Here is a 14,401-nt window from a genome sequence, read left to right on the forward strand (position 1 = left end):
TAAAAAGAAATAACAACTCTGGCTGAGGTAGCTAGAATTGACTGTTTACGCATCACGATGACCGGTCCGTTTGTGATAATCTGAGAAGGACTGCAGCCAATTGGGGGGGGGGGGGGGGGGGGGGGTTGGGCCTGGAAGTGTTTAGTTCTTAGACATCTGGAATGTGGTAAAATGTGTGTGTTGTTAACTAGCTGCTGAATAAATGCCGGTTATGTAAATAGTTTAATAAGAAGTGATTGCAGAGTTCATTTAGTTCTACAGAAGAAACACGCAGTTAAGAAAATATTAACTGAACAGAGACAGAGAACCTAGTTAAACAGGAAAGTTGTTTTCCCTTATTTTAGTCTGAATAGTTACCAATCTAATTAAAATTAGCTCCACTATTTCATGTGGATCTAACACCAGCCAGTTGGAGCTCATGTCCACCAATCAAAACCTTACTTGCAGAATCCTGCCAGTGATTTAAAACTAACAACACTGCGTAGTCCCCAATGTCCAGGTAACATTTCGTCTGTAAATAATAATTTAAATATTGACCAATCACACTTCGCCTTTTATAACGTTATTTGGGAGCATACAAATTCTAAAAATATCGGGCGAGTCTATTTTAGTGGCCGCAGTACAGCGAACCATACCAATACGTACGGGGTTGGTTATTAATCTTCAATTTTACATTAAAAATTATTTATTTATTTATAAAAAACCCCAACTAAATCAGTCTTCAGTTTTACATTACAAATTATTTATTTTATAAAATAAAACATATTTTAAGGCATTCGTAATTCACACGAAACATGTCGTATACCCTCAGGATAATTCGGAATGTTTTCAAAATATTTTTAAATCACTGGCAGTTTTCTGCAAGTAAGGTTTTGAATTTTGGACATGAGCTCCAACTGGCTGGTGTTATATCCACATGTAATAGTGGAGCTAATTTTAATTAGATTGAATAGTTACTATATGTATTAGAGGAAAAAATAATATAATTAAATTAATTTGCCGGGGGCAGGACGTAGCCCAGTAGTAAAGTGCTGGCCTCGTGTACGGTCAGTCTAGAATCGATCCCTGTTAGTGAAATCATTGGGCTATTTCTCGTTCCAGCCAGTTCTTCACAACTGGTGTTACAGACCATGATATGTAGGCCTACTATCCTGTCTTTGGGATGATGCATATATTAAAGATTCCTTGGTGCTAATAAAAAAATAGTTGCCCATAGTTTCCTCTCTAAAATATATTTGTGGTCATTAACCACATGTCTGACACCACATACCTGTAGTTGTGTTGAGTGTGTCATTAAATATAAAATTACTTTCTTTCTTTTTTTTCTTTTTTTTAAACATGGTTCCCATATGCAACAACCTTAGTTAAAAATTATGATCTAGCTATGTCTGTATTTTGTAGACAATTTGAATATTATATAAAAAATAAATTTAAGTTGCAATTTAAAATAAACATGTTTGGGAATTGTTTATTGTAATAAGGATGCCGGCCCAAAGATGATAAATGTTTTATGACCATACGCAATAAAATATTTTAATTTACTTAGCATAGAGGGAAATTAGTTTATATTATTTCAAAGGCATCACCACAGGATTGTAACTTTTCTAGTCATTGTATATTTTATAGACATTATATAATATTTGGCATATAGTTGAACATGAATTAGTAGTTCATGGTAGTTCATATTATAACTAATTGGTTAGAAGAAGCGACCCCCTTTATATAAATGGCATACAATAAATATGCATACTAATAATAAATATTGTTCATTGTAGTAGTTGAAATGTATGCACATTCATATTTTCTGGGCTAAAATATCTAGATATTACTACATTAACTGGAATAATTGTAGCATTTCAGATGTTCCAATGATGAGATATCTCTGGTCATTATAACAAAGTGGTTACTGCTATAGTGTGTTTAAATAAAATGTGTGTGTGTGTACATGTATATCATTCTACGAGCGCATTAGACAAACATTATACTTAATCACGCACCAGATCAGTGCTGATGACGAATGCATTAAACTGTATTTAGATATGTTTTACACCTGGTCTTATTGTACTTAATGGCATTCACTGGTACATTAAAGATTGTGATATGTACTTTCCTGTCAATGGGGGAAATGCATATAAATGATACCTTGTCGCTGTTTTGTTGGAGCAGCCACTATGCCGGTAACAATTTTCCATTTGCATTCTACAGATCGAAATACCTCACAGAGAGGACATATAATAACTATGGTTTAAACAACTTCCAGATCAGGTTGCCGGGGTCTGGATTGAAAATTAACGTTGCGGAAAGATACTGGCTTAAGATGTGATAATAATCCAGCTCAGATTTCAAGATATCACTTGCCGGATTCGTTTCGAGTTGTGCTGTGTCATAGCCAGCTTTGTTTTGTAGATCTACATAGTCACGATCACGGGACACACACACCTTCCCACCTGCATTATATTGAATTCTTAGGGGAACAACAATAACAATTAAAAATTGATACACCAAACGCCTAGAGTTTGAGGATTTAAAAAAACATGGAACATGGAATAGGTGATTTTAACAATTCACTAGCCATATATATATATATATATATATATATATATATATATATATATATATATATATATATATATATATATATATATTAGGGTAGCCAGGATTGTTTATTGGGGGGTGGAGTGGAGATAGAGGGCACTGCTTTTACACATTTTATGGGGTGACATGCATTATAAAAGTTGGCATTGTGAAAAAAGAGGTCCTCTTGTGCCCAATCCATGGCTACCCGGATACGCCAGTGCATATATGTGCAATTTAAAGTATATCAATCAATAGATTTTGGTTTCAACACAGGTACCTTTAGTAGTATTACTTGCATAGACGGTAGAATTGTGGTAATTATTTGCTAATGTCATATTATTTTAGTAAGTTTTTATCACATATAACTTCTAAACATTGTTTTAGTAACATCTGACCCATGTTGCATGCAAACATCTTACACACGATGAAATGTTTGTGCATTTTTGTAAAACCTACGAAAATGCGCATTCTGCTAGGAATCATTACACGTTGATTGTAATTATATTTGTCATTTTATTCTCTCTAAATTGCTGTTTAAATCATTAAGTTGAAGAACATAATTTTGTTTTAGAACATGTCAAAACGTAGACACTTTAGAACGATTGAAAACTTTTAAAGAAAAATGCCGAATATAGTTACTGTATTCATTTTGTTTCGTTAAATTACTGTGTATTAAAAATCGTTAAACGTATTAACTTATCTTAACGGTTGATTATTAATTCAGTCAGTAGCTCAACACTACAGGTGGTGCAATTTACTGTGATAGCTTACATTTCGTGTTTAATTAGAGTAATAAATATATCTGTTATAACTGGTATGATAGCTTACATTTCATGTAATAATTAGTATAACAAATATTTCTGTTATAACTGGTTTTAAGGCTTTGCTTTGTTTGACAAATTGTTTTTCTAAAGTTGTTAAGAGCTTCTAACAACCTGCTACAATACCAGGGAGCACAATTTACCATCTCGGTGTAGGATAAGGTTACTGTGCACACAGCTGGAAACACCCATGACCCTTTCCAGTGTCTGCCATCCAAAGATAATTTGTTATTGTTTACAATTACTTCCTGCCACCAGTACATTTTCAAAGTATTAACAACACAGACCCAATTAGGTGTCTCAGAGCTGCTGCGAAATTAAACGTTTACTGTATGCCACGTGGACTCACTGCAAGATAACATTATTCTTGACTTAGATTCGCACAATTTGTCACATATGCTGGACTGTAAGAAAAACTGTTTATAAAATAGCTTGCTCTGGCATGCTGGTTGGAGCTGTTTGTGTTCGAGTTCCAGGAGCCAGAATAAATTAAATAGTTCTTCATCTAATTACATCATGGTTTATTATTATTAGCAGACAAAACGTTTAAGGTTTATACTAAAACAAATAACTGCTAGCATCTAAAAGCAAAATATTTAGCAAAAGTTAAGTTTCCGATTTTTAAGTGCATTCCAAAGTTTTCAGTGCAGTTTTCTCAGATTGAAGTGGAAAGGAGATAAGTGGTTCTGGCACTAACCCCTCGATATATATATATATATATATATATATATATATATATATATATATATATATATATATATATCATGGTAGCAAACCGTTCTGTATGTTCTGTATCTCCTTCAGGTGACATTAATGAATGTAAAAACACCACAGACCGAATCAGAAAGGCACTAAGCCCCAGCAATATGGTGTACAGCATGTGCGTCTCCTACATGTGCTTGATAAAAAACGACAAAAAGGACGAGCAGAGGAAACGCTTCAAGGACAGTTGTCTGCAGGTTATCTGTGCCCTGAAGAACAGCAATGGCGGCTCCCTGGTGATACACACTCACGGCAAGCCTGAAGAGGCCTGGTCTGTGGACGGATTCGACGAGATTGTCAAGGACCACTGTAGCATGATGGTCGAGGATGACACGCTGTACACGAAGAACTACAAACGGAAATGGTTTGAGCAGACAGGCTCCATGGATCGTATCGAATACCTGGTCATGCCTGTTGAACCTTCCTCCTTCATCTCGACCTTCGACTTCAAAACAAAAGTTACGCTAGACGGATCCATCGTTCGACCCAAGGCCAGGGAGATTGCAACGTATTTGAACAATGTGGAGCGAAATACTGAGCCGCAAGAGTCAGAAAGGTCAGAACGGGAAGAGGAATTTAAAGAAGGAAAAGCTACCAAGATATACGAGTCAAGAAACGTCCAGATTAAACGACTACCATCTGACACCACACAACCAGGTTTTGACAACGTCGCAAACAAAGTAGCCAAATGTTTTGTTGATCTAAAACTACCTCAGTATCTTACAACATTCTCCAAACTTCCAGAAGGTGGGTCCTTCTACTATGGGATTGAGGAACATAAGTCACAACAGCCGCCTGAAACTAAGACTGGAGTTAATATTACCCGAGGTATTTCTCTTACCAAACAAGAAACAGAAGACGTAGAAAAGAGGCTATGGAAAATCATTGCTGAAAGAACCCTCTGGTACGAGAAGGATGGCAATGATAAATACAAGAAACTTGACGACTACAGCGTCCAGAAATATATTGACATTGAATTCCACACTACAGAGGAAGGTGAAGGTCAAGGTAAACGTAAATACGTCATAGAGGTGTGGGTGAAGAGCATGTTCAACGGAATCGTGTTCTATACCGACGACTCGTATCCTAATCAATTGAATCGTCCCATGCCGCTCTCGTTTAGGTTTTCTGATGAGAAGAAATAAGAAATTGTAGACACAATCGAATGGTTCAATCTGATTGAAAAGGCAGCAACTCCACTGGAACGTTAATGCAACGAGTTGAGTGCTATAAATTAAATAGATTATTGGTAATAAATAGCATATTGCATTCGCTATCATTTCTATACTGTTTATATCCCTGATTGTCAATCATTAAAACTCGTGACAAATAAAAGTTATTTCACTAGAGACATAAACATGACACAAAATGGAAATTCGTTTAATATCCTATTATTACAAATGCGAGTGCACATTCAGACGTCCCTTTTATACATAGCAGCTGTAGAAAGGCATTTGGGGTGTCTGTTTGTTTATAGAAGCTGTAGCCAGGTTTGTGTTGTGGTTTTGTGTTTATAACAGCTGTACAAAGGTTTTGGGCGCGTCTATGTGTCTACACAAATTGCAGAATGTATTTTGGCGCGTCTGTTTGTTTGTAGATGTTGTAGAAAGGGTTTTGATGTGTCTATTTGTTCATAGAAGTCGTAGAAAGGTTTTTGCCGTGTCTATTGGTTCATAGAAGTCGTAGAAAGGTTTTTGTCATGTCTAGTTGTTTATAGAAGTCATAGAAAGGTTTTTGCCGTGTCTATTTGTTTATAGAAGTCGTAGAAAGGTTTCTGTCATGTCTATTTGTTTACAGAAGTCGTAGAAAGTTTTTTGTCGTGTCTATTTTTTTATAGAAGCTGTAGGAAAGACAAAGACTATGACATTATTAAACGTCTGTACCTCCGAGCCTATAATGTATTTTACTACAGCGGGTGGACTCCACTGTCTTGGTCAAACTTACACATCTCGTCATCATTTCCATTACATTGAACAAGAGTTAACAAACGTCCTGTTCCCAGTACTTCTAACTAACTGGGATTTCTTACTTGACATACATCTGAAGTTGTACTCAACGTAAAGCGAAGAATGCAGGCCTCTTATAATGGAACATTTCCGTAACCCATTTGTAGCTTTATACCGGAATAAGTCCAGGTAGCCCTGTATGTTCATGTAGACGGTGTCCTAAATTAAATGTTCGAATGAAAAACATAGGTTTGAGAAAATTAGGTTTGCGAACGAAACAATGGTTCTCGTAATTTGCAGAGGCCTAATTGAATGATGCATCATGGGAAGAAGTGTTTTGTTAATGCTATGACTATTGTGTGTATACTATATGCTACTATATATTGCCAACAAACTGCACCACAAGCCATTTGGAAAACAAATATATTTGTTTTGATTTAACAGTTGAGGCGGTTGACTTTTAGCATATTGTTTAAAAATATTTTAAAAGTTTTAAAGATATCCAGTCTGACTAGCTTGTTTGATATAGTGGTTGTGATAGACCTGTCAGTTATTCTTTGCATAGCGTAGCGTAGCAAATCCTTGCTTACACATATCTCTCCTCCTCTACTTAGGACCAAAGTATCGAGACAACTTTGGGTGCAAGGTACTGATATTGATTTTTCTGTATATGCTTGGTGTTCTATTTCAGTGACAAATGCTGGTAGAAAATGACAACTCACATTCTACTGCGGGGTGGTACCCCGTTGTGCCTAGTGTTTGTTGTCAAATTCTATACAGTTTGGTAATAAAACAACCCTTGATAGTAATCTTACACACAGCCACTATCATTTCGTGTTGAAGTAATCTTATGGCGTGGACAGTCACTCCAAATGTATAATTCTGTGTGGACACCGACAAAAGCTTCGACATTGCAGATATCGAGATAAGAATGCTTAGAAGTCAAACTATTTTCCATTACAGTTAAACTCCACTAAACCGGACAGTATCGGGACCAAGTAAAAAGCCCTGTTATAAGAGGTATCCGGTCTAGAGAGGTTCTCTTCTGTACAGATATTTAAAAATGGACCATGAAAACATTCGGTTTTGAGGGAATTCCTGTTTACAGAGGGTCCGGTTTCGAGAGGTTTCACTGTAGAAGAGAGTCTTCTTTTACAATCATTTTCCCACAGATATGAAAGCACATACCACAGTATTTGAAATACCAGTCGTGAGACGCTGGATGGGAGTGAAAAAACTATCAAAGCATGGGTCCACTTAGGTGATTCGATTCTACGACATAAACATATCAGGAGAGTGTTCAGCTAAGCTACATCCCACCCTTTATCATGGATCCCGTCCCACATAAATACCAATGTGTGTAATTCGAGAAATAGGCGCATGGTGTATTCGCTGTTAGAGATGAATATTCATTAAACTGTCAGCGTCTGGAACGATCTGTACGTGAGGGGTTAGAGAGCCTGTCTGCGTATAATCCCAGACAAAAAGAAAAGCAGACAACCCTGGAGATAAATCTCGTTGTAATTTCGTAACCTTATCCAGGAGAGGTGCAGGACATAGCCCAATGGTAAAGCGTTCACCTAATGCGCGGTCGGTCTAAGATCGATCCCCGTGAGTGGACCCATTGGGCTATTTCTCGTTCCAGCCAGTGTACCACGGCTGGTATATCAAATACCGTGCTATGTAAATGGGGTGGTGCATACAAAAGATCCCTTGCTACTAATTGAACAATGCAGCGGGTTTCCTCTCTAAGACATCAAAATAACCAAACGTTTGACATTTAATATATCAATGTGTTATAGTGGTGTCGTTAAACAAAACAAACTAACTTTTTTTATCCAAGAGTAGTCGACCCAGGTGTTTAGTCTCGCGCGCCGATTCAGTTACCACAGTGAAAGGTCGATAACACCAGGTGTTTAGTCTCGCGCGCCGATTCAGTTACCACAGTGAAGGGTCGATAACACCAGGTGTTTAGTCTCGCGCGCCGATTCAGTTACCACAGTGAAGGGTCGATAACACCAGGTGTTTAGTCTCGCACGCCGATTCAGTTACCACAGTGAAGGGTCGATAACTCCAGGTGTTTAGTCTCGCACGCCGATTCAGTTACCACAGTGAAGGGTCGATAACACCAGGTGTTTAGTCTCGCACGCCGATTCAGTTACCACAGTGAAGGGTCGATAACTCCAGGTGTTTAGTCTCGCACGCCGATTCAGTTACCACAGTGAAGGGTCGATAACACCAGGTGTTTAGTCTCGCACGCCGATTCAGTTACCACAGTGAAGGGTCGATAACTCCAGGTGTTTAGTCTCGCACGCCGATTCAGTTACCACAGTGAAGGGTCGATAACACCAGGTGTTTAGTCTCGCACGCCGATTCAGTTACCACAGTGAAGGGTCGATAACTCCAGGTGTTTAGTCTCGCACGCCGATTCAGTTACCACAGTGAAGGGTCGATAACACCAGGAGTTAACCCTCGTATTAAACCCGTAACCTCACACAAGGGTGGGGCGGGAGTAGCCCAGCGGCGAAGTATCCTCCTGATGCGCGGACGGTCGAAAATCTATCCTCGTCAGTGGGCCCATTGGGTTATTTTTCATTCCATCCAGTGCTGTCCTGTGAAATGGTGCATATAAAAGATCCCTTGGACTATATGTCAAAAATACCAAATGTTTGACATCCAATACCCGATGGTTAATAAATGAATATGCTCTGGTGGTGTCGTTAAACAACAACATAAAATTAAATGAACCCAATGGTAGTCGACCCAGGAGTTTACTATCAAAAACTGAAACAGTTATCACAATCAAGGGAAGATAAGCCAGGAGTTTACACTATTTTAATAATTCACCCTGTTCAAGAACATTGATTGGTTGTTCTGTACATGCACTCCAATACGTTATATCAGCATTATAGCAGGGGCGAAAATTATCAGTCGCCCTTTCGCCATGGCGACCTTTATTAGCTAAGGGCGACTAACAATTTTACAAAGATAGTCCGTTGGGTCTGGTGAATATGGTACCATTTTTTAAAAATGCGCTGATATTGAATCGAATGTGACAAAACACACTACGTCTGTGACAAAACACATCGCGTCTTTTTGACAATTGTTATTCAATGATATGATAAAAATTAATCATATTTAATTAATTTATATTATTCTGCGACAAAATATGACGTGAGCGCGCATGCGCATATAAAATAGCAATGGAATGTTCTAATAGTAGAGGAATTATTCCAAAGGTCAGATAATTTATTGTCTCTGTCGGTATTGTTTTCAGTTTAAGCAATTTTTTTTTTTTTTGGGGTGTTGTTGCACATATTTATTTTTCTTTCGATATTTAGTCTACTAGTGTAGTATTTACAATATCCAAATTAAACGCCCACGTGTTCGTGCACACACACACACACGCACGCACGCATTATTACATTTTACTGTTGCGGAAAATATTAATGTTGAGGCTATTGTCCGTGTGCATCAAGAGGGAACCGATGAATTGGCATGTAATTTATAATGAATAAAGACCAAATTCTGATACCGGTTTTAAAGCAATTGATGGAACATCCAAGGTAATCTGTACGACAATCTCGCTCTAGCCAGTGCACCGAGACTGGTACATCAAAGACCTTGGTGCTATCCTGTCTATGGGATGGTGCATATAAAAGATCCCTTGCTGCTAATCGAAAAGAGTAGCCTATAAGGTGGCGACATCGGGTTTCCTCTCTCAATATCTGGGTGGTCCAACGCCATATAGCCGTAAATGCAATGAGTGGAGTGCGTCGTTAAATAAAACATTTCCTTCCTTCCTGTACGACAAAAGCGTAATACATGTCCAAGGCACAGTGCAGAACGCGCATTTGGCAAAATAGTGGACGATTCCATGAATCTCGTATCTAGTGCCTCGTCTATAGGTGGACAGCCACTCCCGGGGAAATCATTTACTGGAGATTTAGTTTTAGTGCTATGAAATCTCGTAGGATTAATGTCAAAGGAAAACGGTGCGCAGTTAGAATGAAGGGAATTGGGCGTATTTTTCAGTGGTCCGCCGAAAATACATCGTGAATCAAGCGTATTTCAACCCTCTTGCATTGCCATAAAAAAGACTGCCACTACCAAACTATGAGTTTACAATTTGACATGTTTTAATATGAATTTTAACTTTATTAATTATGCAGTTGCATGCTAATTCATCGGTTCCCTTTTGATACAAACGGACTATATACGGTTCACACATGGCTCTTATTCAACAAAGAACGTTCTAGTTTTTATTTTGGCTGTGCAGTTAAATTCCAATGTGATAATTGGAGGGCTAGTTGAATTTGAGAAGGGCCAGTAACATTTCTCTTCAACTGGCCCTGCTGGCCACCATGGTTTGCATGTTAATTTTCAACCCTGTTATAGTCGATAAGTTCAACAAATAATAAACTAAAGAAAACAAATGAAAATACAAAACACACACACACACACACACACACACACACACACACACACACATATAGTAAGGAAAATGTTTATTTAACACACACTCAACACATTTTATTTATGGTTATATGACGTCGGACATGTGATTGAGGACCACACATATATTGAGGGAGGAAACCCTCTGTCGTCACTTCATGGGCTACTGTTTTCGATTAGCCGCAAGGGATCTTTCATATGCACCATCTCATAGACAGGATAACAGATACCACTGACTTTGATGTACCAGTTATAATGCACTGACTGGAGTGAGAAATAGCTCAGTGGGCCCACTGACGGGGATCAATCCTAAGCCGATCACGCATCAAGCGAACGCTTTACCACTGGGCTATGTCGAGAGAGAGAGAGAGAGAGAGAGAGAGAGAGAGAGAGAGAGAGAGAGAGAGAGAGAGAGAGAGAGAGAGAGTCACACACACACACACACCATAAAAACAAACAAAACACACAAACAAAAGCAACAACAAAATAAACAAAGATGGCGGCAAGCTTTCTGACTTCCGCTATCTTCTCTACAGATCCACGTCTGCTGTTACGTCTGCTATCTTTAACCTTTATATAATCGTCAAAATAAATCTGCAATTAACTAATCAGAAACACGAGTGTTTTCATTAGGACAATTTCGTGTTGTTTCTCTAGTTAGTTTCTCTAATAGTATTACATATACATATTTTATAGACACATAACATTATCTTTTTACAAGAAAAACAAGTACTTTAATTTCTAAACACTGTATTGACCCATGTTTAATATGTATGTTAGTTGTAATAACATTAAGTACAACAAATGCTAATGCTAATCGGAAATGCCACTGATTTTTATATGTTGTTTCAGGATAAAATCAGTTGATTTTAATTATGAGAAAATTTTACTTCCATTGTAAAGTTGATGGAGTTGATTAACTAAGAGAGATAATCAAGGCTGAACCAAACTGGAGAGAAACATCAGCAAGGCGGGATCCACAGACAGATCCGTGGCGGATGATACTCTCAGTTTGGCATCAGTGGCTGTGATGTGTTGATGTTTAGTATGGAGTGAACCAGTGACTTGGTGTTGATGTTCACCACGTGAAGGGTGGAGTTCTCTGTTAAGAAGTAACCCCAACGTGACGTTCAGACTCGTATTTAGTTTAAAGCTAGCTATGGGGATGTCACACAGACGCATTCCACGTGATACAGCCTTTAGACACATACTGTTGTGAGTGGTACAGCTGTTTACACCAACACACCACGCGTATTTGTTGTTTGCAATATGTGCCTCATCATCGCGATGCCCTTCTACACAGACACCAACTTGTGCTGCCACTTTACTTGTTTCAGATTTTTCCAACACTCTACAATCTACGTTCGTCTGCCAATACCAGTATCCGAGTCCTGATATAGGAATTCTGTCTGTAACTCCGCTAAACATCTGTAGACTGACAGGAGGATTAAATGGAGGTTTGGGTGAATACGTGTTTACAAGCAGACCGCTTGCTATAATTTCACAATGTTTCCTGTTTCTCCTCCAGTCATCAAATTCAATGTTCGGTACTGCAAAAAGAGAACATATTAAAGTAAATACATTTTAAAAAAGTCAAATTAGAAAAAAGACAGGAATTCTAAAATGATGTCATCACTCTGTATATTTTGTGAAAATCTAGTTTACAATTTATTACCCATATTACATTGCTGCAAAACACTAAACATTTAGCCCTTCATGTAATACACATGTTCACCATCGTATACTATACAATATTAATCAAATGTTTTTTTGTTTGTTTCTGTTTGTTTTGTTGTTTTTTGGGTGGTGTTTAGTAGTTTGTTTTTTACTACTATTATCATTTTGTTGAACAAGTTGTCGGCGAATATTCAACAGTTTTAAAATTAACATAAAATCACTTTTCATACTGTAGGGCCAGTGAATTTTGATTGTGAAAACAATAGCTTGATGTTATACTTCTCTAATTAGTCAGTTAATTCATTAATTATTTCTGACAATGAAGCAAATCGCTGGGTAAAGCCCTTAACGTTATGTAATGAACAGTCGAATTTACATGTATCCGTTCGTGAGAGGCGTGAAGGCTTATACCGCAATTTACATATATACACGACTTCGTGTTTGGATATAAAGATGACCTAAATAGGTGCCAACTTACGAACATAACGGAGGAATAAAACTGCAATTTCAACATTTAGTTGCAGGAATATTTTATCCTACTATGTAATATGCGTTTATCTATAAACTGTTCTCTAGAGCTATCTTGCTATGGAATCGTCTACACAATTTATGTTTTGTAATGAAATTCACCTAAAAGATATTATTGATTAAATGCGTGCATTTTCTTTACTCAACCAACATATTATGTATGAAACAATCGAATTACGACGCACCTACCAAGGTAAGTTCTGTATCGAGACACACTCGTATCACTACACCCAGAAATAAAACGTCTCGAAAATTATACCAAATATATTCTCTTTCCTTTTGTTTTCTTTTTCTCCCTTATAAATATAACGGCGTGGTCTTTTGCATGTAACGTTTGTAGCGGGTGTCCGAAAAGAGAGGGTCGAAGGAAGGATATATATATATATATATATATATATATATATATATATATATATATATATTATTTAACGACGAACTTAACACGTCTTAATTACGGTCAAAATTATGTGCCCTGATAAAAAAAAAATTCTTGTAAGTATTAATTAATAGCCTATAATGTTCTACTGACATTTTCAAAAGGACCCCTCCTGTTTAGAGTAATATGAAACTTGTCCATATTAAGTACATACTTTTGTGTCCCGAGTCTGATTTCAGGCCATATCAGAGACCAAATGCGGGACTGACATACCCGAACCTTTCGTGGAATATGGGCATGTTAACAGAGGTCTCCTCCTCTACTACCGCAAAGGGGTCAGTATTCTACGTATAAAAGTGACCGGAAGTCGGTATAAGGGGTTCGGGTCAGAATAACACGATAGCCCGGCACCGTAAGTAACGTGTCGATGGAATGGGAAAAACACAATTAAACTGAATACATTTAATCGTTTTGTTTACCTCAACCACACAACGTTCACGTTGATGTCACGTATAAAACTGATAATTAATATTAAGCTGTCTATCATAGACAAATAAACAAATACACATTATAACATAACAAGCAGGAAGAACGGTATTGTCACTTTAATAACGACCCGTAGGCAAATTTCAGACAGCCGCTCCAGATAGCTGAGGTGTGTGCCCAGGACAATCGTAATTGAATATTACCATACTACACACGAATGAATGAATATTTCAAAATCTGGTTTCCATAAAATATGTGACAAACGCAGACTGACGTAGACGCGCTGTGACAGATGTGCAAAGATGAACAAGTTTCAAATTCTCCGATCTGTCGCCCATTAGACGCAGAACGTCTGCGTCTGTGCTCCCAACAAATTTGTCTTTGGTCTGCCTCAGGCTGGTCGGTCGACGATGTATTACAAGTTTTAACTACTGCTCTACCGGCATCGGTGTGTAGTGTTCTGCCTCAGTCTGGTCGGTCGGCGATGTATTACAAGTTGTAACTACTGCTCTACCGGCATCGGTGTGTAGTGTTCTGCCTCAGTCTGGTCGGTCGGCGATGTATTACAAGTTTTAACTACTGCTCTACCGGCATCGGTGTGTAGTGTTCTGCCTCAGTCTGGTCGGTCGGCGATGTATTACAAGTTGTAACTACTGCTCTACCGGCATCGGTGTGTAGTGTTCTGCCTCAGTCTGGTCGGTCGGCGATGTATTACAAGTTTTAACTACTGCTCTACCGGCATCGGTGTGTAGTGTTCTGCCTCAGTCTGGTCG

This window comes from Gigantopelta aegis, chromosome 7 (genome assembly GCF_016097555.1).
Source record: "Gigantopelta aegis isolate Gae_Host chromosome 7, Gae_host_genome, whole genome shotgun sequence".
In the NCBI taxonomy this organism is placed as follows: Eukaryota; Metazoa; Mollusca; class Gastropoda; order Neomphalida; family Peltospiridae; genus Gigantopelta; species Gigantopelta aegis.